Source organism: Gopherus flavomarginatus, chromosome 6, assembly GCF_025201925.1.
Source record: "Gopherus flavomarginatus isolate rGopFla2 chromosome 6, rGopFla2.mat.asm, whole genome shotgun sequence".
Taxonomy (NCBI): domain Eukaryota; kingdom Metazoa; phylum Chordata; order Testudines; family Testudinidae; genus Gopherus; species Gopherus flavomarginatus.
In genome coordinates, this window is record NC_066622.1 from 109,474,216 (window position 1) to 109,495,755 (window position 21,540).

Here is a 21,540-nt window from a genome sequence, read left to right on the forward strand (position 1 = left end):
ATCATCACAGCTGAAAAAAAGTTTCCAAATGTCAGTGACTCTGGATGGTATCTAGACCAGCACATACATACCTATCTGTCCTTGAGAGTATGCTGGCGATCTGCTTTTGCTCTTCTGGCACTGTTATTACCAGCTCACTTATTGCCACATCAATCTCTTTCTGCAGCTTTGCTAGCTCTCCAGCTAGTTCTGTGTGTCAGCCCTTCTTAATATGACTCTTCAACAGGCCATTTATCCTTAAACATATTGAACAATCTGGATGATGTGCTGGGCACAAGACTAGAAGATGGGTAATATCAGGGATTTACAGTGTCTTTGCTATGCCCTGGCCTTTAAAAAGGTTCCTGGGGGGTAATTTCTTTAGTATACCAGGCCACAAAGGCAGGCCATGTGGCTTCCCTGACTCCAAAATGGAACCTTCGGGCTCCAGCACCTGCTGTTTCTCACCCTGGATCTCAACAGCAAGTCCAACTGAGATCAGACTACTGAGAGAGACTTTACCTTCTGAAGGAGCCATGCAACTAGCAAGATATTTGCAGTGTAACAGGGCAGCATTTTTGAAGCAAGGTGGCATTTATTAATCATCTGGAATAAAGCATGAGAAAGTTATGGGAAAGCCGGGCTTAAATCAGAGTTCATATTGCTAGAAGCAATGGGTTCACTTTATTATGATTCCCTGATGGTCCTCTGTGTCTCTTTCCAGACACCCCTCTCTCTTTGTTCCTCACTTCAACCATTCAGTCTTCTCATGTTCAGCCTGCTTTGGCTTCCCAGTCTTTCACAATAATATTTGGTCAGCAGGGCGCCCATTGTGTTTTCCTGATTCTCCATTAATGTGTTGGTTCTCTTCAGTCCTTGATGGCACATTCATACCAACTGAGGCAAGCTATGTGATATTCTGCCAGCCCTTATTCCGTTCTACACTCAAAATATAGCAGTGCACAGGTAAACTGAGGCAAATGCATGGATCATAAAAATATCACAGAAATTCTCACATTCATCCCAGGTAGCTTAAGGTCTGTGAATACTTCTACCATTCAGTCAAAGCAACTAAGAGCTGTGGGTAGTACAGGATAATTTCAGCATAGCACAAGATACTACAGCTTCATCCTACATATGACAATTCCAATATCAGTTTAACAAGATCAAACCAAATGTTTCTGTGATCTTCTGTGTTCTTCCACGTGCTTGCCTGTAAGTTTTGAGGAAGCATTTAAGTACAATGTCACTTAGGGATATGCAATTAGTGTCTGAGCCAATGCCCATTGAAATCAATGCGAGTCTTTCATTGAGGTCAGCAGGCTTTGGATCAGGCTCTTAATACCAGGTTTCTGTTTGTGTCATACTATATTTAATTATTAGAAGTCACCAGGGTAAAGATATAGATTTTGATATTATAAAATACAAACTTAAAAATCATAGCTGCAGAGTGAGAATATTGTCTCTCACTTGTACTGCCCTATTTATTAGGAACATTTTGGCTCTTCCTCCAAGCTGCTGAGTCATGTTAATCTATTACATTTCTCCAGAACACATTTAAATTCTCCACTTTACAGTGGTTGTCATGAAAAAGTCAACATTTACCCACAGTCATTCCTTTTCCTGGGCCACCTCCACTTTCAACCTGGTCAAGTGGGCTGATGACACCCATTATGTCCAAATTCAGTAAAGTATCTAAACATGTGCTTAATTTTCAATGCATGATGAGCAGTTCCATTGATTTTAATGGGTCTGCTTATGCGAAATCACTGGGACTACTTGTTCATTAGGATAACCATGTACTTAAGTATCTTGCTGAGTGGGGCTTAAGAGAAAACAGATCTAAACTCATATGTAAATCAATAATCCAGGTTTTTGCCTTTTAAAAACTGAGGTGATTTTCATGGCTAGGTCCATCATATGGTTTACAGGAAAAGATTATTTTGGGATAACATTTTCAAAAGTGCCTAAGTGACTTAGAAGCCAAAGTTCCATTTTGCAAGAGAGACTGTGCCACTTTGGAGACTTATGTGGCATGGAATTTAGGGTTCTTAGTGTCTCTTGAAAATTGAATGTAAGCTCCTAAATCTATTAGGTGATTTTCAAAATATTACCCTTGATCCTTTGGAATTGCATCCTGCTGAATTTGGCTTTTAGGCCAACAAGTATTTATCCAACTAATGGGGTATTAGGTGCTACTAATTCTGATGAATCATTTTTGCTGTAGCTATTCCCTTCCCTCTCCCAAAGTAGGTAGTTGCTAAAATGTAGAAAGTTAACTGGGCTGTCCTTAGGAATTACTTGTCCTTAAATTCCTGCCTAGCACTTCATGTTGAAATAATCCAGTTGAAGCTTACACCAAACAATTCTGTTTGTTTCAGTTCATTGTTTCAATGTCTTTCTGGATAAAACATTGCTAAAACTTAAACAAAAATATGATGAGTCCTTACCCGATTCTACACATCTTATGGACAAACTCATCAGGCATATAAGACCTCCAGTTAATGGTATGAAATTGGCTCAAGAAGAATTGACAGCAAAGCAAATCTGTGGAAGTAAAAAATCAAACATATGTCTGAATAGTACCAAATTATTCTCAACTGTGATGGAAATAATGAACAATATAACGATTAAACTGATTTATCCTTGAAATCAGAAACATTACAGTTACTTCAAGAGCCTTCACTGGAACAATCTATCTGCCAGGGAAAATATTATGGTAATGAGGGCTAGATAAAGTACCTGGATTGAAAGCTGCATGTGCTCTAAATTAACAAAGCATTGCGGTTTCAGTGCCCTGCAGAACATGTGTTAAAGCTGCCTTTCTGGCCTTCTAGGATGCAGAATTAGCTGTACCACAATTATGCAACTTTAAGCATTTAAACTACCCAGTACTAGGTGGTATGTCGTCTTATAGCCATATTGTTTGATAGGAATAATGCAATGTACATGCACAAAGCATAAACCTTTCTGTGCAACTTGCATAGTGGAAGAGCTGCATGCCTACCAGAGTATTTATTACTTGGTTATATATTTATTTAGATTTATACAAAACATAAAATGCTCCTCTCCAGGGCTCTAGGTATCTTTTGCCATATATCAAAAATGCAGTTATACTGATAAAAGGAGAAATAAATGCAGCAGCCTCCTTAAAACTAGGAAGGGAGGAAATGACTCCAGTGCAGAAATCCCAGCATGCACATCATCCCTTGCTTCCCCAAAGCCTAAGAAAAGAGACTAATCGATTCTAAGACTAGAAGGGATCATTGTGATAATCTATTGTGACCTTCTGCATAACACAGGATGAAGGATTTTCCTGAATTAACTCCTGCTTGAAGTTCAATAGCTGTGGTTGCACCAGAGCATATCTCTAAAGAAAAAAAAATCCAATCTTGATTTAAAAATTTCCAGTGAGAGACAATCCATGACAACCCTTGTCAGATTTTTTCAATGGTTAATTACCCTGTCTATTTTTTTTTGTGGTTTAAATTTGTCAGATGTCAATTTCCAACCATTGGATTGTGGTATACCTTTGTCTGGTAGATTGAAGATCCTCTATTACCAAATTTCCATTCCTCATGTAGGTGTAAACAGACTGAGCAAATCACCCCCTAACCTCTTTGAGAAGCTAACTAGATTGAACTCCTTGAGTCTCACTATAAGGTGTATTTTCCAATCTTCTAATCATTCCTGTGGCTCTTCTCTGAATGCTCACCAATTTTTCAACATCCTTTGTGAATTGTGAACACCAGAACTGGACACAGTACTGCAGTAATGGCTATACAAGAGCCAAATACAGAGACTATAACCTCTCTGCTCCTTTTTGAAGTTTTCCTGTTTAACATTCAAGGATTGCATTAGCTCTTTTGGCTACAGTGTCACAGTGGGAGTTCAGATTCAGCTCATTATCCACCATGACCCCTTATCCCTTTTCAAAGTTACTACTTCCCAGGATAATGTCCCCCATCCTTTAAGTATGACCTGTGTTAGCTGTTCCTATGACCTTAAATTTGGCTGTATTGAGTCCAGCCTACAAGTGACCTGGATCACTCTATACCAGTAACCTCTCCTCTTCATTATTTACCACTCCTCCAATATTTGTGTCATCTGCAAACTTTTACTATTTTCTTCCAGTTCACTGATAAAAATATTAAATATTGCACCCAGTACAGTTTTCAAGATGAGTTAGTGTAGCCCATTTCAGAGTGCACTGAGATAGTCTAATCTTGATGTGACAAATGTATGAAGCCCAGTAGCAAGGTTCACATCTAAAATAAATTGTGGCGACCTCCTAACCAAGAACAAATTGGAAAAAAAATCCATCCTGGCCACTGCTATGATCATCTAACAGAAGCTGGGAATTCAACAGTAACCCCAGATTGCAAACTCAAGTTACAAATAGTGCACATCCACCCGTAATTAAAGTGACAGATGTATTGCTCACTGTGACTTCTGGTCACGTCCCCATCCTACTACTATTACTTTTATCTTATTAACCACACTGAGTCTCATAAATGGCTCAATCTTTACCAAAGATTGGGAAAGGCATTGTACAACACTAGCAGTGTCAGATGAAATAAAGATATAGGGCCACTTTCTCTCTTGCGTTTGATCTACTTTGCACTTCTCTAGAAATGCAACATGTCCCTAAATTCAGCCTAGTCAGTCCTGAGAGAGTTTCCTTAGTGGGAATCTTTGGATGACATAACATTTCTTAATTGTTCCAATGCCACACGCATCTGACCCTGCAGCTGATGCAGAGGGCATGCTTGGAGAAAAGGGCAGTAGCTAGGTCTCTCTTACTCTCAGGGTATGTCTACACTACGCTGCAGATTACAAGCAATGGTCGATCCAGTGCGGGTTGATTTATTGCATCTAGTCTAGATGCTATAAATCGATCCCCGAGTGCTCTCCCATCGACTCCTGTACTCCACCGCTGTAAGAGGTGCAGTGGAGTCGATCTAAATACGTCGACTTCAGCTGTGTTATTCAACTTACATTGATCCCGCCCCCCCAGTGTAGACCAGGCCTCCCTGGGTGCCATAACAACCTTTTGAGGAAATTGCATCTTGTGCAAGTCAAATACAAACAGATTCAGCCCAAGGCTTCCAGCTTTTGTGTTCTAGCCACTTTCCCTCCAGCTTCATTTGACTCAGGTCATCTGAGAAAGAGGTTGCCTAGAAGTATGCAAACTTGATCTCTATAGCAGGTTCATATGAGAATGATGCAGTTTGGTTTAAGGGAAATGAGCATGGTATGGGAACTAGGACTGTTGAACCCAGCTCTGAAACTGACATGCTGTGTAACTTTGGGCATTCACTTATGTTAACCTCTGTGTGTCAGTTTGCGATCTGTGAAATAGGGATAATTCACCCTCCTTGCAGGCATGTTAAGAAATAATTATGTTGAAAAGTGTTTTAAAATGGAAAAGTGGCATATCAGTATTGAGTGTTACCCATTATACCATTATAATATATATGAGATCAAAGTATCAAAGCAAGGTCCTAAATGTGTACAACTGGGATATTCTAGATCTCTATAGTCTTTTCAGTCTCTAGGGACGATATATTCCTCTCTCATTGTTTCAATGCTATTTTGATCGGGGAAAGAGCTGCATTAAACGGAGCACTGCTCAGTGTTCTCATATATTAATAAGATACTAAATGGCGTAGTGCTGCATGGAGAAATGCACACTATATAGCTAGAACATTTATGGCAGAAAATTGAGAAAATGGGACTGAAACGACCACTCAAAAGTCAACGGCCTAAAATTAAGCAGATCTGATAGTATCTGGAATGAGGTGGGTTCTGAGGAGACAAAATAAAAGGGCAGGGAAATAACTCCCAGTCATCAATAGAAGGAGAAAATAGTCTCAAATATCAATGAAGTTAAGAAAATCTGGGAAGTTATTCTTTTAATATATTGCTGAATTCTCTGTTGCCTGCACTGGGGTTGACTTAGTAGGCTGCTTATCTTTTTTTTTTTAAAAGTAAGTCATAAAGCAATAGGCAATATCATCCTATTAATAAAATGCTTTCTCAGCTGATTCTTCTGACTACCCTCAGATCATTCAAGCTTTGCAAGTGCAGCAGGCTTGGCAGGTTTTCCCCATGGGTTCAGTGAGCCTGGGGCAGTGGTGAGTTCCGTTTAGCTTAGACAGTTTACTGAGAGAAGCTGAGCTGCAATTATAAATTCAAGACAGTACAAGCTCTGTCATATGTACAGCATAAAATTGCTCCCTGCTTGACAAGGCTGTAATAAATTGCTTGTAACTGAATCTCATACACATACATAGCGCATTCTTAGGAGTTTAATTTTAATAATGCTGTGTATTTTCATAATGCATACGTTGTTCAGTAACATTACCTGGCAATGTAAAATAAATGAAGAACATTTGATCAACCAAAACAAATTTAACCCGGTTGAATATATTTAAAGGGATAATGTCGACTACTTTTTCATACCTGTCATATTGTCTAGAGTAGCTCACGACCGTGAGTGCCTATCCTAGAGCAGGCTGTCAAAGACAGGGGCAGACATCCCAAACTGGGATTTGTTCTATAATTAGATTTCACCAAGCCAGTACCAAATGTGAACTCCTCGATCACTATAACAGTCTCATCATGAGTTATAGACGATCCCCTTAGACTCTCTAGTCTATCTTGCCACCCACACAAACTGGACTTGGTGACAAATGATCACTTACACCATAAATCACACCACATTCAGGTTTCTTCTAGTCCCAAAAGACCAGTCACTTACCCCAGATCAGCTGGTACACTAGATCCTATATGAAAGATAATGCCTGTAGCCAATCCTGTAATAAACTCTCTAAAAGTTTATTAACTAGGAAAAAGCAAGCAAAATATACACACAAATGAATTACCATCTAAATCCTAAGAGTGACAGGGTTGTAGTGATCTGTCAGTTCAAAGTGTCTTTCAGAGAAGCAGACCCAGGAAGCAGCCCTTGGGGATCTCTGGCTTCAGTTTAGAGTCTCTGGCCCTTTAGAGTTCAAACAGTCAAAATGACAGAAAAATTTCCTGTGGCTTTGTTTTATTTCCCTCATTCAACTTCCAAGCCACAGGATGCATTTCCTTGCTTGTAGCATTTCTCACATCTGACAGTGCCAGTCCTTTTTTTTGTTATGATCCATGATGCTCCATCTGATTTTGATAGTCCTTCTGGGTGGGTGGGATGATTCCTGTGCCTGAATTCACAAGTTTAGAGTTAACATTTTCAAATTTATAATGCAAAACATACATATTTTCATATAACCTGGAATACAGATAATATAGGTGAGATTAATGCATGCAGCAATTTGCAAGATTTCATAGTCTAAACACTAAATACATTCTTGTAAGACTGATTCCTATTTTGAGCAAAACTAACATACAAGTGACCTGGTCTGATTTCCAGCTATGAGGTTGTCAGTTCTTAGCTAATGCCTGCAGCCATGGCAAGAGCTGGCATCCAACCTACCAACATCAGAATACCCTGTATGATGTTAGCCTCCCCTTTTCAAATAAATCCTTAATTTCCAACTCCCCCTCTTTCTATCTTTCATTGCCTTTTGTTTCCCTTTGTCTGTTAATTAGCATTTCAATGGATGGAACATTTCGAGAAATACAATTTGACAGTCAAGTGCTGGCTTGGTGCAGACCAGGAGGGGGAGCTCCCACACTATATGTGTATCTCACCAAAATGGTAGCTATGGCTGATTTTTTTTTCTCCCCAACCCAGCCCTTCAAGAGAGAATGAACATAATAAATGTCCTTTTAAAAGTTAGAATACATCCCCCATCAGACTACAAAGTTTTAAATTATAAATGGTTCTATACAATCCTGATGAACAGTAAGTTAAATTATTTTTTTAAAATAATTCCTGATAATATACCCAATGGAGAGAGGAATAATATGTACAATAAATATACAATTGTTTGCAGCATGCTCTAATGATATTTTTGGTACTATTTAACTAGTTGAGAATGTCTAGATGAGCTGTTTAAGGTGCTTCTCTAGTTGCCTGTGTTAGATGGTGAAACTATTTTTGCCTTTGTAGAAATGTCTGTTTAGCCTCCTCACCTTCAGACATGCAAATCCTTCCCACTCTGAGATCCATTCCCTAGACTTGCCCTTCTCAAACACATGCCTGCCTCCTCAGCTTTTGATTTACACACTTGTTCTTCCTCACACACCTGCTTTCCCTCAAACATATACCAGCCCTTTACTTTCCCCCTCAGAAACACCAGAAAAAACTCTCTCAAACTGATTTAGAAAGTTTCTTTAACCTCCTTCTACAAATATTCATTATTTATTAGTAGAGATTTTTCTTCAGCTTTTTCATGTAGAGCACAGCATTCAATTTATGCAATAGAGGCTACTATAATATAGGTCTGGAGCATTCTCCTCCAGTCCTCTGAACTGAGTGTAAGGCCCGCACAACCTTCCGAGTGGTGCTTTGCCACCTGGAGTATTGAGGAGCAAGTGATCCCGGAGGCATTTTGACTCACATTGCAGAGAAGACATTATTGGTAAACCACCAGGTCTGAAAAAGGGCATATGCATGTAATAAACATTACTTGTGGCAGAGAACTTTTAGCTTTACTTTTAATGATGCATGAAAATATTCCTTAGAGAATTAATACTCCCACTATCCCTCCTCTGCAGGAGGTGCAACTGGTTTACTTAGGAATTCTATTAAGACAGCTACACAATATAATAGATTGGTCAGTTATTCCAAATCTTCCACTAGCCAGCAAATCATAGTATAGATTATAATCTAATTAAAATGGATTACATAATATAGTAATTATAACAAATATTTAATTATTCAGTCAAATGGAGTTCCTAGGGTAGGTGGTTTAGGTTGTATGTGTTTTCTATTTCATCTTCCATTCTATAAACCAATTCAGAACAGTGATACAGGATTTCTGTGTGTTTAGGGTTTTATTTGGTTTGAGGTTATTTTTGTTTTTTTTGAGAATTTTTTAAATTTCCAAATTAAGAATTATTATAATGGCCCATTTGTTAAAAAATATCAATACAAATGAGCAAAATTCAAATGCCACCAAAATAAAAACAAAAAACACTGCCAAAAGTACTGAAAATATCTGAAAGGTAATACTAACCGTGTAGGAATAGTCTAGTACAGTGCAATAGGGACAAACCAAGAGGGTTCTATAAAGAAGACTCTACAAACTTGTACTTAATGGAGAATGATATCTGTCTCCTAGGCTATAAGCTTTCCCAAAGAATTGATTGGAGAGTTATCTCTGGGCTTTTCAAGGAAAAGAGCTGAGCATCTTTGAAAACCCCAGTCTATATCTCTGCTATTAGGCTTGTCTAGGTTAGTTTAAACATCCTGTGGAAAGCTTATTATTTTCTATTATTAAATTCTATAGGCCATTTCTCTACATATCACATTTATGAAACCACTACAGCACTGGGGCAACAATCCACATGGGAATAAGCATAGTTTAAAATTGAATGGTCAAACACTCTATATAGTTCTACATTTGAGCAAAGGGATATACTAAAAGCAATTTTCTCATTCAAGGAGGCATTCAGCATTTCAGGAAACCAATCCTCTTAAGAAAGGGGAGCAGCTTCTTTCTATTGTCTGAAAATAACCAGTATAGCTACCAGAACTAATAACAGAAATCAGCTTGATGAAGGGAAGTATGATTTTTCAAAAGACCAAGACGATATTTTATCCTAGTCCATAATACACTAGTCAAACTTTCAGGCTTTTCTTATTGCTAACAAAAAGAACTAAAAATCCACCCCCTCAAAAAAGTTGTTGTCTGAAACTGTGATAAATGAAGGGGGCGGGGAGAAAGTAGCTCCTTTTCTGGAGCCAGCTAGTTGGCTACAAAATCCCTGTTAGTAGCTGTTCTCTACTTGCTTTACCTGCAAAGGGTTAAAAAAGCCCATAGGTAAAAGGAAGGGAGTGGGCACCTGACCAAAAGAGCCAATGGGAAGGCTAGAACTTTTTAAAATTGGGAAAAAACTTTGCCTTTGTCTGTCTGTTGTTCTCCAGAGAGAGGAGACACAGAGCAGCAATGCTGTAAGAAGCTTTAAACTAGGTATGAAAAATCATCAAATCATACTTTGAAACTACTTATCTGAAACCCCAGATATATAAATAGATCAGGGAATGTCTAGGAAGATGTGATTAGGTTTATCTCTTTTCTTTCTTTATGGCTTATGGACTCCTCTGTGCTAACCCCAGGTGCTTTTGTTTTGCTTGTAACCTTTAAGATGGACCTCAAGAAAACCATTCTTGATGCTGAATTATTTGCTCTTTTTTAAATCTATGTTCCAGATGTATTTTCTTTCTTTTTGTTTTTTAATAAAATTTACCTTTTTAAAGAACAGGATTGGGTTTTTGTGTCCTAAGAGGTTGTGCATATGTTTTTTAATTAGCTGGTGGCAACAGCCGATTTCCTTTGTTTTCTTTCTCAGCTTTTCCCCGAGGGGGGAGTGAAAGGGCTTGAGCGTACCCCACAGGGAGGAATTCCCACATGCGCCTTTCTGGGTCCAAAGCGTTTTTTTGCACTTGGGTGGTGGCAGCATCTACCCATCCAAGGTCAGAGAGAAGCTGTACCTTGGGAGTTTAATACCAGGCTGGAGTGGCCAGTATTAATTTTTAGAATCCTTGCAGGCTTCCACCTTCTGCACTTGAAGTGCCAGAGTGGAGAATCAGCCTTGCTTTATTGAATAGTGTTCTCTGTGGCTGAGGTCAGAACTGGTCTTGTATTTATATATGAACTAAAATCTTATTGGCTAATGTTTGATTTAATCTGTTTGAGCCAGCTGTTCTTATGACATTAATAGGATTTTTCTGACCACAACCTATGAGCCATTGGTGATGCTTTAGCTCTTCCTCTTCTCCTCCCACTTCTAAACTGAGACTAGATCTTGCATCACTACTTCTAAAATTTTCTGTCTCTATGGCTAAACTCCTCCTCCTTGCTGTTCTTGACACCCATTTTTGTCCCTCACCTGGCCATCCAAATGCTGTTGCCAAAATTATAGTTATTGGACATTGTTATGAACATGTCATCCCCATCCTTTGAAGCCTATCATTTCGTTGCCCTGTATGTTATGTTCGACCTTCTTAAACAATAATGGGCTGTGTAGTGAATCTCCATATAGCAGGTTGACTGATTAATGGTAGATTATAATGGAGAACTTTCTGCTCTTCCTCTATAGCGTGTGGAGTAAATTAATAGCAGAGAGTACAATCTCAGTCTTTGGATAACTAGCAAGGAACACGTGCCAGCATTGCATCTGAAGGATAATTCCCCTGAAATCCCCCACCATTGTGAGTTACAGTGGATGAGTTGTGTTGGACAGTGAAAGCTGGGTATAATCATTTCTAGTATACTTGCCTGAAAGGCAGAAAGGGCTTGCTTAGAGTGATTGGAAATGAGTTGTCTGGAGTTATGTCTACAGAGCAGTGTGACAACAGCATGTGTAGATACACCCAAACTACCTTTGATCTAGTTAGCTGGAATAATAGTAGTGAAGCTGCAGCAGCACAGGTGGCAGCATAGGTTTGCTGCTTGAGTATGTGCCCAGGGTCAAAACTGGGGCTATACAATCTCTGATGCTGCCTGTGCTGCTGTACTACTATTGTTATTGAAGATAGCTAGTTCAAAGCTAGGTCAGATATGTGTACATGTGCTGTAATCCCACCCCTGATTGCAGTGTAGACATACCCTGGGACAGAAAATATGAATGAAAACAAAATTTCTTCTACATAGGAGCTCTCAGCTTTTGTGTTCAATAGGATTTTCACTCCACAACCATTATAACAGTCTCAGGGACAGGATTATCTTCTAACTTAGCCTGATTCTGAACTAATGTAATGCCAGAGATTTAAACAGTTATTCATGATTGACATCACTGATATATTTCTGCATATAGAGCTCCTCTTGATGTCAGTTGGTAATTTCAGTATATTGTATGCCTCATGATATTTCAACCAGCAGCAAAGGAAAATCACTTTACTGAATTATGAGTGTATCCATATTAACACCATAAAAACATGTTGTGCAAAATGGCTAAATCAAAATGTCTCTAAATCATAAGCAGCAAGTACTTTAGTGAATTATTTGAGTTCCAACAGATAGATCACTCCTGCTCTCACAGTCTTTGAAAGATGTTAACAATCATTGTAACGAGGGACATGGGAAACTTTAACGCTAGGAGAAAAGTCAAAATGGGACAATAAACCAAATTTTTCAGCTGAGCATTGTCTCCAGTATTCTTATTGATTCTTGACTATTGAATAGAGACCCTCTCAATAGCCACATGGCTATAAACTGAACTATGGCATGGTACAAAATTAGCTTTCTGTTTGTAAACGTGAAAAATAACAGTACACAGTGGATTTCATTATGTAGATTTACATTGTTCCCTTGAATCATATAATGAACTCCTTGGACTTGCAATGGGGTTCCCCTTATGGGAATGAAGAGGTGTGTGTTTATAAGATTAAAAAAAGACACATGACCTCCATCCAAGGACTCTAATCTGTGCTGTGGGGAATAGAAAAGATGAGTATGAAGGATACTTTCTGGAAAAGACCTGCAGAAAATGATTGAACCTAATAGATGTCTCAATTACAGCAGGTATTTTATGATAAATAAATAATGCTGTATTTGAAAACTGTGGCCCAGATTAACTTTACTGATGTTTGCCATGGAGTGAATGAAAGTGCAGTGTAAAGTTACCACAGAAAGGCCCCACCAAAGTTGGTTGCTTTAAAACAGAAGCGGTCTTCTAATAGCAATGAAACAGACTATATGTGCTGGTGGTAGCAACCTAATATTTGGCCAGGGTAAGAAGGAGCAAATAACATTCCTGGAGAAAGGGACTTAAAACACAAACGTGATACTTTTTTATAAGTGTTGCAGGACAGTGCTGATGTAAGTTCCTGTCTCTGGTAAATGGAGTATGTAATTTAAAGTTTGGAATGTTAGTTCATGTTCTACATTTTAGAGAGGCCAGGACTATAACAGGGTTCAAAAAAGAACTAGATACGTTCATGGTGGATAGGTCCATCAATGGCTATTAGCCAGGATGGACAGGGATGGTGTCCCTAGCCTCTCTTTGCCAGAAGCTGGGAATGGGGGACAGGAGATGGATCACTTGGTACTTAACAGTTTTGTTCATTCCCTCTGGGATACCTGGCATTGGCCACTGTCGGAAGACAGGATACTGGGCTATATGGACCTTTGATCTGATCCAATATGGCCATTCTTATGTTTTTAAGGAACCTTCAAAATAAATGAAGGAAGAAAGACTATTTATAATTCTGAACTGATTTAATACTCAACTTGGGGTAAAATGAAACTGTGGAACAAAATTTGAGTTAGCATGGGAGAGGAATTTTCAGTGGCTTTGAGAAATTGATATTTAATGAGTCATTTTAAAAAAAAGAGTTTTCAGTGTAGCAAAAGGTAGAACTAAAAGAGCTGCATGGCAAAATAAATGATTTAAAAATATTTCATAATGCCATAGCAGTTATAAATGAAAGGTGAAGTTGGATAGAAACCAGAAAGTAATGGCTCTTTAGAGATTGTGTGCTCTCTCAATATAAGGCAAGAATGGCTTTGGGTTCAAAAATATCCAGCTGAATAAATCAAACACTTTCTCACTCTGGATACTCGCACAGCTATTTTTCTGTTACTTGACAGTTAGTTCTGAAATAACTGAATTCAGTACTTCGCTAAATCAAAGGACCAAGAATTCTGAGCAATAGCAGTTGAATAAACCATAGAAATTAGGACTATGACCCTACATAATAGCTCATTTTCTGAGAGTTATTTTGGAAGGTTGGTTGTTTTTGTCCTATACTGTATTCTCTGAGTTCCTTTTGTTCATTATATTTACAGAATGAAAAAGGCATCTAATTGATTTTTTCATCCACCTGGAAACCTCACATTGCATTGTTCAGATGAACAGCTGTCATGTTTTCTCTCCTGAGGTAGTGGAAAGGCATGTGTAATTCCCTTTGCAAAAGTTCTTTCAACTTCTTTGTTGCTAGTTTCAGTCTTTTTCTGCTGCTTGTGTCAATGGAGAGTGCAGAACAAGCACTATTCCTCATAAATCATGGTGATGTTAACCAGAAATTATCACTTTTGCTTAGTAGCCAGAAAGATAAAATATATAATCTTTATGTAATTGGTGTAACCTGCTAGCGGAAAAAAGAATAAGAAAGAGTCTTGCGTCCTATTCATTAGTTACTGATATTCTAGGAAAAATTATTTTAAAAACAGTGTAATATGCATAAGTTTCTCTTTCCCTTTCAACTAGTCTCTTGGCTACCTGGTGGTTTAATTCACAGTGAGTTGACATGCACTAGTTAGTGTACAAAACATAAACCTCATTAATAGTGTGCAAATGGGACAAATTGTGCCTCTTTCCATTCACATCATTGTGTACACACAGCAGGAGCTTGGTGCACAGTAAATGCATGGCATTCTGGGAGAGTATTCTACAGTCCTTTGCTTTGCTGCTGATCTGTGTGAATTCTGGGATTTCTCTTGCTGTGGCTTGTGGGATGCATAGCAGAAACCAGGCAGAAGCCAGATGAATTCTGGAACCTGGGGTCAAACCATCAAAATCACATGATTCTACTCTCACCATCACATGGTTCCTCTCTTTCTGGGTGGGCTAGTGCCATTTTTGAATTGCTATCAGACAGTGTGGACCCTGCAATGCTTTGCACTGCTATATGGCATCTGCAAATATGCAGAGGCTATTTGGGTTATCTGAGCTCTCTCGGGATAATTTCCTGTCTTTTTCCCTGTCTGACCTAAAAAACAATCTCAAGTTCTCTCTTGGTTTTGTTTTTGGAAGGAATCTGCAATGAAGTCCTCAAACATCTCATCCCAAGTTCTCCGTTTCTTCCCCCTCAGATGAGCCAGCCACTCAGTCTTTGGTAAAGGCCCTAGTCCTTGAGGGTCTGGCCACTGCAGGTATCATAGTTGTGGGAGTATGGAAAAAAAAACCAAGCAGTTATTATTCATATTCCAAAGAGGCTATAATAGAATTTTTAACATGTTTCTGATTTCCCCTCCTGGAGACTGTTCCCAGTCTTGGGGAGATCTCACAAATGGTAAGTGATGTATGCATGGGAACTAGTGGTGTATGCTTGGGATTTTTGGGTGTGCAGGATTTGCTGTTAGGGTTTGCAGCTGTGCGTTGGAGGCTAGTGGGGGAAGTCCTAGGAATTATGTTCCCAGTTTAGCTTTGCCGTGTAAGCTGTGGCTTGGAGGTGCTTATCTAGGGTAAGAGGAGTTAGGGGAGGTCATCTGGGGTGAGGTGGATAGTAATTCCCTCTGCATCCCCTTTAGGCTACCCTGACTCTTGATGATATTACACAGAGATGGGTTACTAGGAGGCAGAGAATGGCTTTATTCAAAAAGGCAAAGGCAGACCAGCAAGATACACTGTGAAGTTATTCACCAAGATGGTCCCCCGAAAAGTGCTGCAGGAAAGGAAGTGAGTTGCAAGCTATATTGCAGCAACTATCCCTCTGGAATACAACTGAGCAATTTCTCAGTCTTCGATTCTGCTTTATCTCCCCTGCAGACTGCTGAGAGTGCAGAGAGAAATAGTTTGGGTTCTGCAAAGATTGTTTGAAGCCTTAACTGTGCCCAGTCTTTCTGTACATAAGCCTGTGAAAAGCCATTAAGAGCTGTATAGGTATGCTATCCCTCAAGCAAACTTATTTTCCTGTACAAATGTGTGTAACAGGACATAGATACCTCAGCAAGGAGCTGTAGTCTTACTACCTTTATGGAATGTAGTGCCCATGTCTACCTCCTGTAAACTGAGAACACTAACTAAACTTATTTTCCTGTAACCGCTGTCTCAACAAACTGTTGAATTGCACACACAATTGAATGTTTTCAGTATTCAAATATTCTGTGAGAGGGAATGTGGGGTAGAGGTTGTGGCTGTCCAGTGCTGCTGGCCACCATTTTGAGCAGCCATGGAGATATTTTTCTGGAGAAAGCTCATTCCTTTGACAGGACTGATGCAGGGAGCAGAAAAGGAAAATAGGTAGATGGGCATGTGCCCTCTGTGGTATGGGCTTGTAAACAGTCAGTGGTCGGGACTTTAGCATGAAACAAAGCAATTGCCCAGCCAGTCCAGCTGCTATTTTGGGGTGTGTGTGTGTGTGTGTAAAGGGACTGAATGAATGAAAAGCATAGTGTACTGAGTCCAGAAGAGATCCTGGCTTTCCCGGAAGAGCTCCTCATTGCTCTGCTTGTATTCCTCCTCTAAAGACTCTTGCAACTTATCCTTAGGCGGGGGGTCATGCAATATGTAATATATTTGAATCCAGGAGCAAATGGGCTGATTCTGGCTCTGTGCCTGTCTTTTAAATGTGGGAGGGACCATCTGGTCGACTTGATCCCAGAGCAATAGAAGGTACACAGGTAAATAGACAGATTGGTCATGGATGCAGTGATGGGTTAGACCCCCCTTCTGGCGTACCGCCTGATGTGCTCGTGTTCCACTGAGCCTACCTGTTCCACCAGCCTGGGTTCCCCTTACTCTGTGCTGCTGTGACAGGCCCTCAAGACCCCTTCCAGCACACATACAGGTAGGGACAAACCCAGCTGTGGAATCACACACACTCTTCAATCAGCTCTGTGTGGGAAGACTCAGCTCGGGAAATTGCCCAGCACTGTGGTCCACACACCCTCTGGAGTGTAAACCCCAAATTATTTTGTCTTATGCTGTATAGAGATTATACAATGTAAGCTCATGAAATTCACTCCCTTCTTCAATGTGGAGGAAGATATGCACAGCTTTTTGCTCCCCCCTACCCCAGTTATGAATTGCACAAAATGAGTTTTGGAATAGTGATCACAAGGCATCGCAAACAGAACAAAGCAGATTACTAAGCAAATAAAACAGAACATGCAAACTAAGCTTAATGCACTAAGGAATACTGGCTACAAATAATAATTTCTCACCCTAAATGTTGTTTCAAGCATCTTGCAGAGTTTCTTGAAGGTAAACTGTACTGTTTGCAGCTTAAATCTCCAGGGATTCCTTCTACAGGCTGATCTGTCTCCCATGGACTCAGCCTCTACCTCCCACAGCTTAGTTCCTTTGTTTCTTCAGGTGTTTTCAGCAGTCTTCCTTCTTGGGTGGGGAGACAGTGGAGAAGAACCTAGATTAATTCAATCCCCAGCCTTAAATAGGATTTGCATATGGCAGGAATGCTTTGTTTCCTAGTATGACCCCCCACCTTCTTTTTATAGAAAAACACTAGCAGCCCAAGAAGGGGTCTAGTACCAGTGACGTGATCACCTAATCCTTCAGTGTCAAAGCAGCATCCCGGGAAACTTCTCAGGAAGAAGGGAGATTAGTATCTTTAAAGACCTATTGTCCTTCCTAATCACCCATCCAGGTATTAACCAGGAACTCAGATCTTGCCTATGGTTAACTGGATGTGCTGTAGGTTCTACACCTCAGAGTCCCCACCCAGCAGACTCATTCCCCCAAACCGCATCTATCAATGGAGATGGGTGACTCCAGGCCCCAGCACGCCAAGTGCATGCTTGGGGCAGCAAACCGCAGGGGGCGCTTTGCTGGTGCCACGAGGGTGGCAGGCAGGCTGCCTTCAGCGGCTTGGCTGCAGAGGGTCCGCTGGTTCTGCAGCTTCGGCAGACCTCCCATGCTTGGGGCGGCAAAATGCCTAGAGCCGCCCCTGAATGGAGAGAAAACTAAAGACAAGATTAACTATAAAGCAAACTGGTTTGTTAAACAGTGACTCAAACAGGAAACAGTAACCTATAGGACCCTCAGCAAAACAATACACAAAGGGCATATATGTACAGGTTGGCACAACAAACTGACATAAAGTCAAGATCCCAAACCCATGAGGACAAAGGGGAATTTACTACAAATAAGGTACAGAGGTACACAGCATACTACACCAGGTTCAGAGGAATGTACCCACGACAGAGGACATCAGAGATAGAATACACCAGGACAGCAAGGTGAGAACACAGGAGTTCAGGATACTGGCAAGATGTTCCAGCTATCAGTTCCTGATTGAGTCCTATGGAGGTTGGATTTTCTTCTGTAGATCCCTCGAAGTCTTGGCTAGGACATGTACTGCACTGCCACCAGGAAGGACAGCCTCTCCTCTCGGGTGCAGCAGTCTTTTATGCTCTCTGTTACTAGGCAGAACGCAGGGCATGTGACCCTTGCTCTATACCACCTTAGAGAGAAAAAGGCACCAGTTGTCTCAAGAAGGAGGTCACCAACATAGTGGACAAACAACAACTTCTTACAAACAAAATGGCGAAGTGCCTAAACAAAATGAAACTTGTAGTTTTTCCCCTACAGAGGCTGATTGCATACTGTCTTGTAGGTGCTTCCCATGTACACACACAGCTGTAATTGTTATATAGTCAATATTCCTAACTTCAGATACAGAAATGATACATGCATAGAAATTGGATAATCACATTCAGCAAACCATAACCTTTCCATTGATATCTCACATGACCCATCTTGCATAAAACATATTTAGTTATGCCATATTCATATCATAACAATATTTCTATGAAGAATATGGGGCGTAGTGTCCCAGATACTCACAAAGCAGTGTGGGGTAGCAAGTGGAGGACTGCCAAAGTAGTTCAGAGCAGCATTGTCTGCACACAAACAATAGACTGTACTAACTCAATTCACATTAAATTTAGAATACTTTGAAAGTGTACTCCAGAGTTCATGATAAATGTGGAGTTAGTGTGCTCTAATGAATTGCACAGTGTGTATGCAGGCATCTTCACACCAGACTAACTCGAGTTAGTCTGGACTAACCCCCTTATGTAGATAATCTTGGTATTAACTATAGCAATTACTATATATATCTCCTCTTCCCATAATATCTGATTTGATGATATCTTCAGTTTAGAGAAGTGGAAGCTGCAAGCAAAATGAAACCTTCCTCCGCTACTGCAACTTAAGTATATTTGAAAGATGTACTGTAAATGCAATCCTGTTTTCCTTTTCTATGAATTTCACATATTTCCCCAATTAAGTTGAATATAGAAATGCCAGCCTGTTTCTATTTGTCACTGGTTTTGGATAATTAATTTGCATCTCATTTTTATTAAATGAAGCATGCTTTTACCACCTACAATGTAGAATACATTAATCATACATCATTTTGGCTTGCAAATTTTTTAATGAGTAGCTGTAGAACTACATTATTTACAGTATTACTGTAATGTGCAGACTGTACTGTACCAGCTATATAAAACTTCTAAGTAGCAAGATTTAATAATTAGCAAAACACTTCTCACAACCTTTGGAGATGGTGCTGGTGACTGGCATGTTTGGAGATAGATTTGAGGCCTGGGAAAGGAGATAATATTAATCACTACTTTTACTAACCATTCAAACAGAGGGGGAGTTTTGTGGTGTACTGGGGGCTAAATCCTGATGTCTTCACTCAGTCAAAACTTCCATTTATCCCAAAGGAAATTTTGCTTGAGTGAGGATTGTAGGGTTTGGTCCATTGTTAAGTATTCTATCTTGTTAGCTTAAAGATACTGAGCCAGATTAAACTCATGTGTGCAGGATGCCTTTGAAAGCAGAACGTAACAAGTAGGTGGACTCAATCTAGCTGCCTGCATTAGTAGCCATTACTATACAAGAGAACGAGGGGAGGAAACAAGGAGTCTTGCTCAGGGACTGGAGCCACCAGCAGGAGCATTGACTATCACAGATTAATTTTTCTGTGTAAGAATTTTCTAGAGTGGCCACAGAAATGTTATGTGATTGTCATTCACACAGGGAAATGGTCCATGAGACCATCTCTCCATTCAGGTATGGGCCATACTGTAAAACCTTTGTGTAGCCTCACTCCCTTGCGAGATCTCGGACTGTTGTAGCTTAACATGTTGGCACTAGGATTGGCATTGAGGGTATTTATGTTTGTGTCCTAGCCAGTGTTCAGATAAGTCCTACTCCATATTGAATATCCTAGGATCTCTGACTGTTTTGTTGAGAGGTGCTTGTACAGAAAGCCCGTCGATCCATTCTTTTTCAGAGAGTGTCAATTCTCTGTTCAATGTAGCATTATATCTCTGGCAACAAGTAAAGTTGGTCTAACAAATTTCTCTTGGTGCTTATTCAGGTTCATAGCAGATACAGCAGAAACCTCCAGCACCATGGGCCTGATCCTGACATTGATTACAGTGGACTCTCGGCCAGTCTCCATGTGCAAATGGCCAGGTACTCTTTCTTTTTATTTTACTTTATTAAGGGAAGGCTAGCTCAGTGGTTTGCGCATTGGCCTGCTAAACTCAGGGTTATAAGCTCAATCCTTGATGGGGCCATTTAGGGAAGTGGGGTAAAAAATTATCTGGGGATTGGTTCCCCTTTGAGCAGGGGTTGGACTAGATGACCTTCTGAGGTCCCTTCCAACCCTGATATTCTATGATTACTTAACACAAGAATATGGAAATCCCTTTTGTATACCTATTAGATTCCAGTCTACTTGTTGCAATAACTTATACAAATTACATGATGTTTTTTAGTTTGAAAAGCTTTTATTAGTTGTCTAATAAATTACTCAGATGTTCAGTATATTTAAGACAAGTAATTAACGTTAATTTTTCTCAGAAGATCCTTCTGCATGTTCAGCAACATTTAGCTAACTGCATGTAAGGCTATGTCTAGACTGCAATTAGACATCTCTGGCTGGCCTGTTCCAGCTGACATGGTCTTACTGGGCTCATGTTAAGGGGCTGCTTAATTGTGGTGTAGACATTTGGGCTTGGGCTGCAGCCCGAGCTCCGGGACCCTCCCTCCTTGCAGCTTGAGTCCAAATGTCTATACTGCAACTAAATAGCCCCTTATCCCAAGCCTGAATTAGCTGACAGTGTAGACATACCCTGAGAGTCTGATCCAGCTCTCACAAAGTCCACGGAAATTGTACTGGGGGTAGGAAAGGATCCATTGTAATGTCTTTTTAACTTGCACAAATGTAAAATAACCAAAATCATTGAAGCAGCAGCACAGCAGACACAAATCAGTCCAATAACATATTAGAACTAGAGTTGAGCGAACACTTTTGTGTCATAGTTTATTTGCCCAGAAATGCAGTTTTGGTTGACCTGGAACGATCTGTGAATTTGAATGGATAATTTTGGCTTGGGCAAAAGTTTTTCAGGTTCAGCAAACTTTCTGTGTGTGCATGTCCTTTGGCACAGTGGTTATTTTCTCTCTGTCTGATTCAGAAGAGGGATTTAATGTCCTGCCCCCAAGGTGAGTGCGTTAATCACTAGGTTAGAGTCCTCCTCACTCGCTATCTCTTTGACGTAATGAATATTTAATTATTGATGCTAAATGGAACAGCTTCAGCAGGAAAGACTGAGAGTAATCCACCCCAGAATAGCTAATAGTCTAGTTGTTACAATATTCACGTGTGTGTGTGGGGTGTGGGGAACAGAGACAGGGAGGATATTTGACTTCAAGTCATTGCTCCTCTGGAGGAATTCAAAC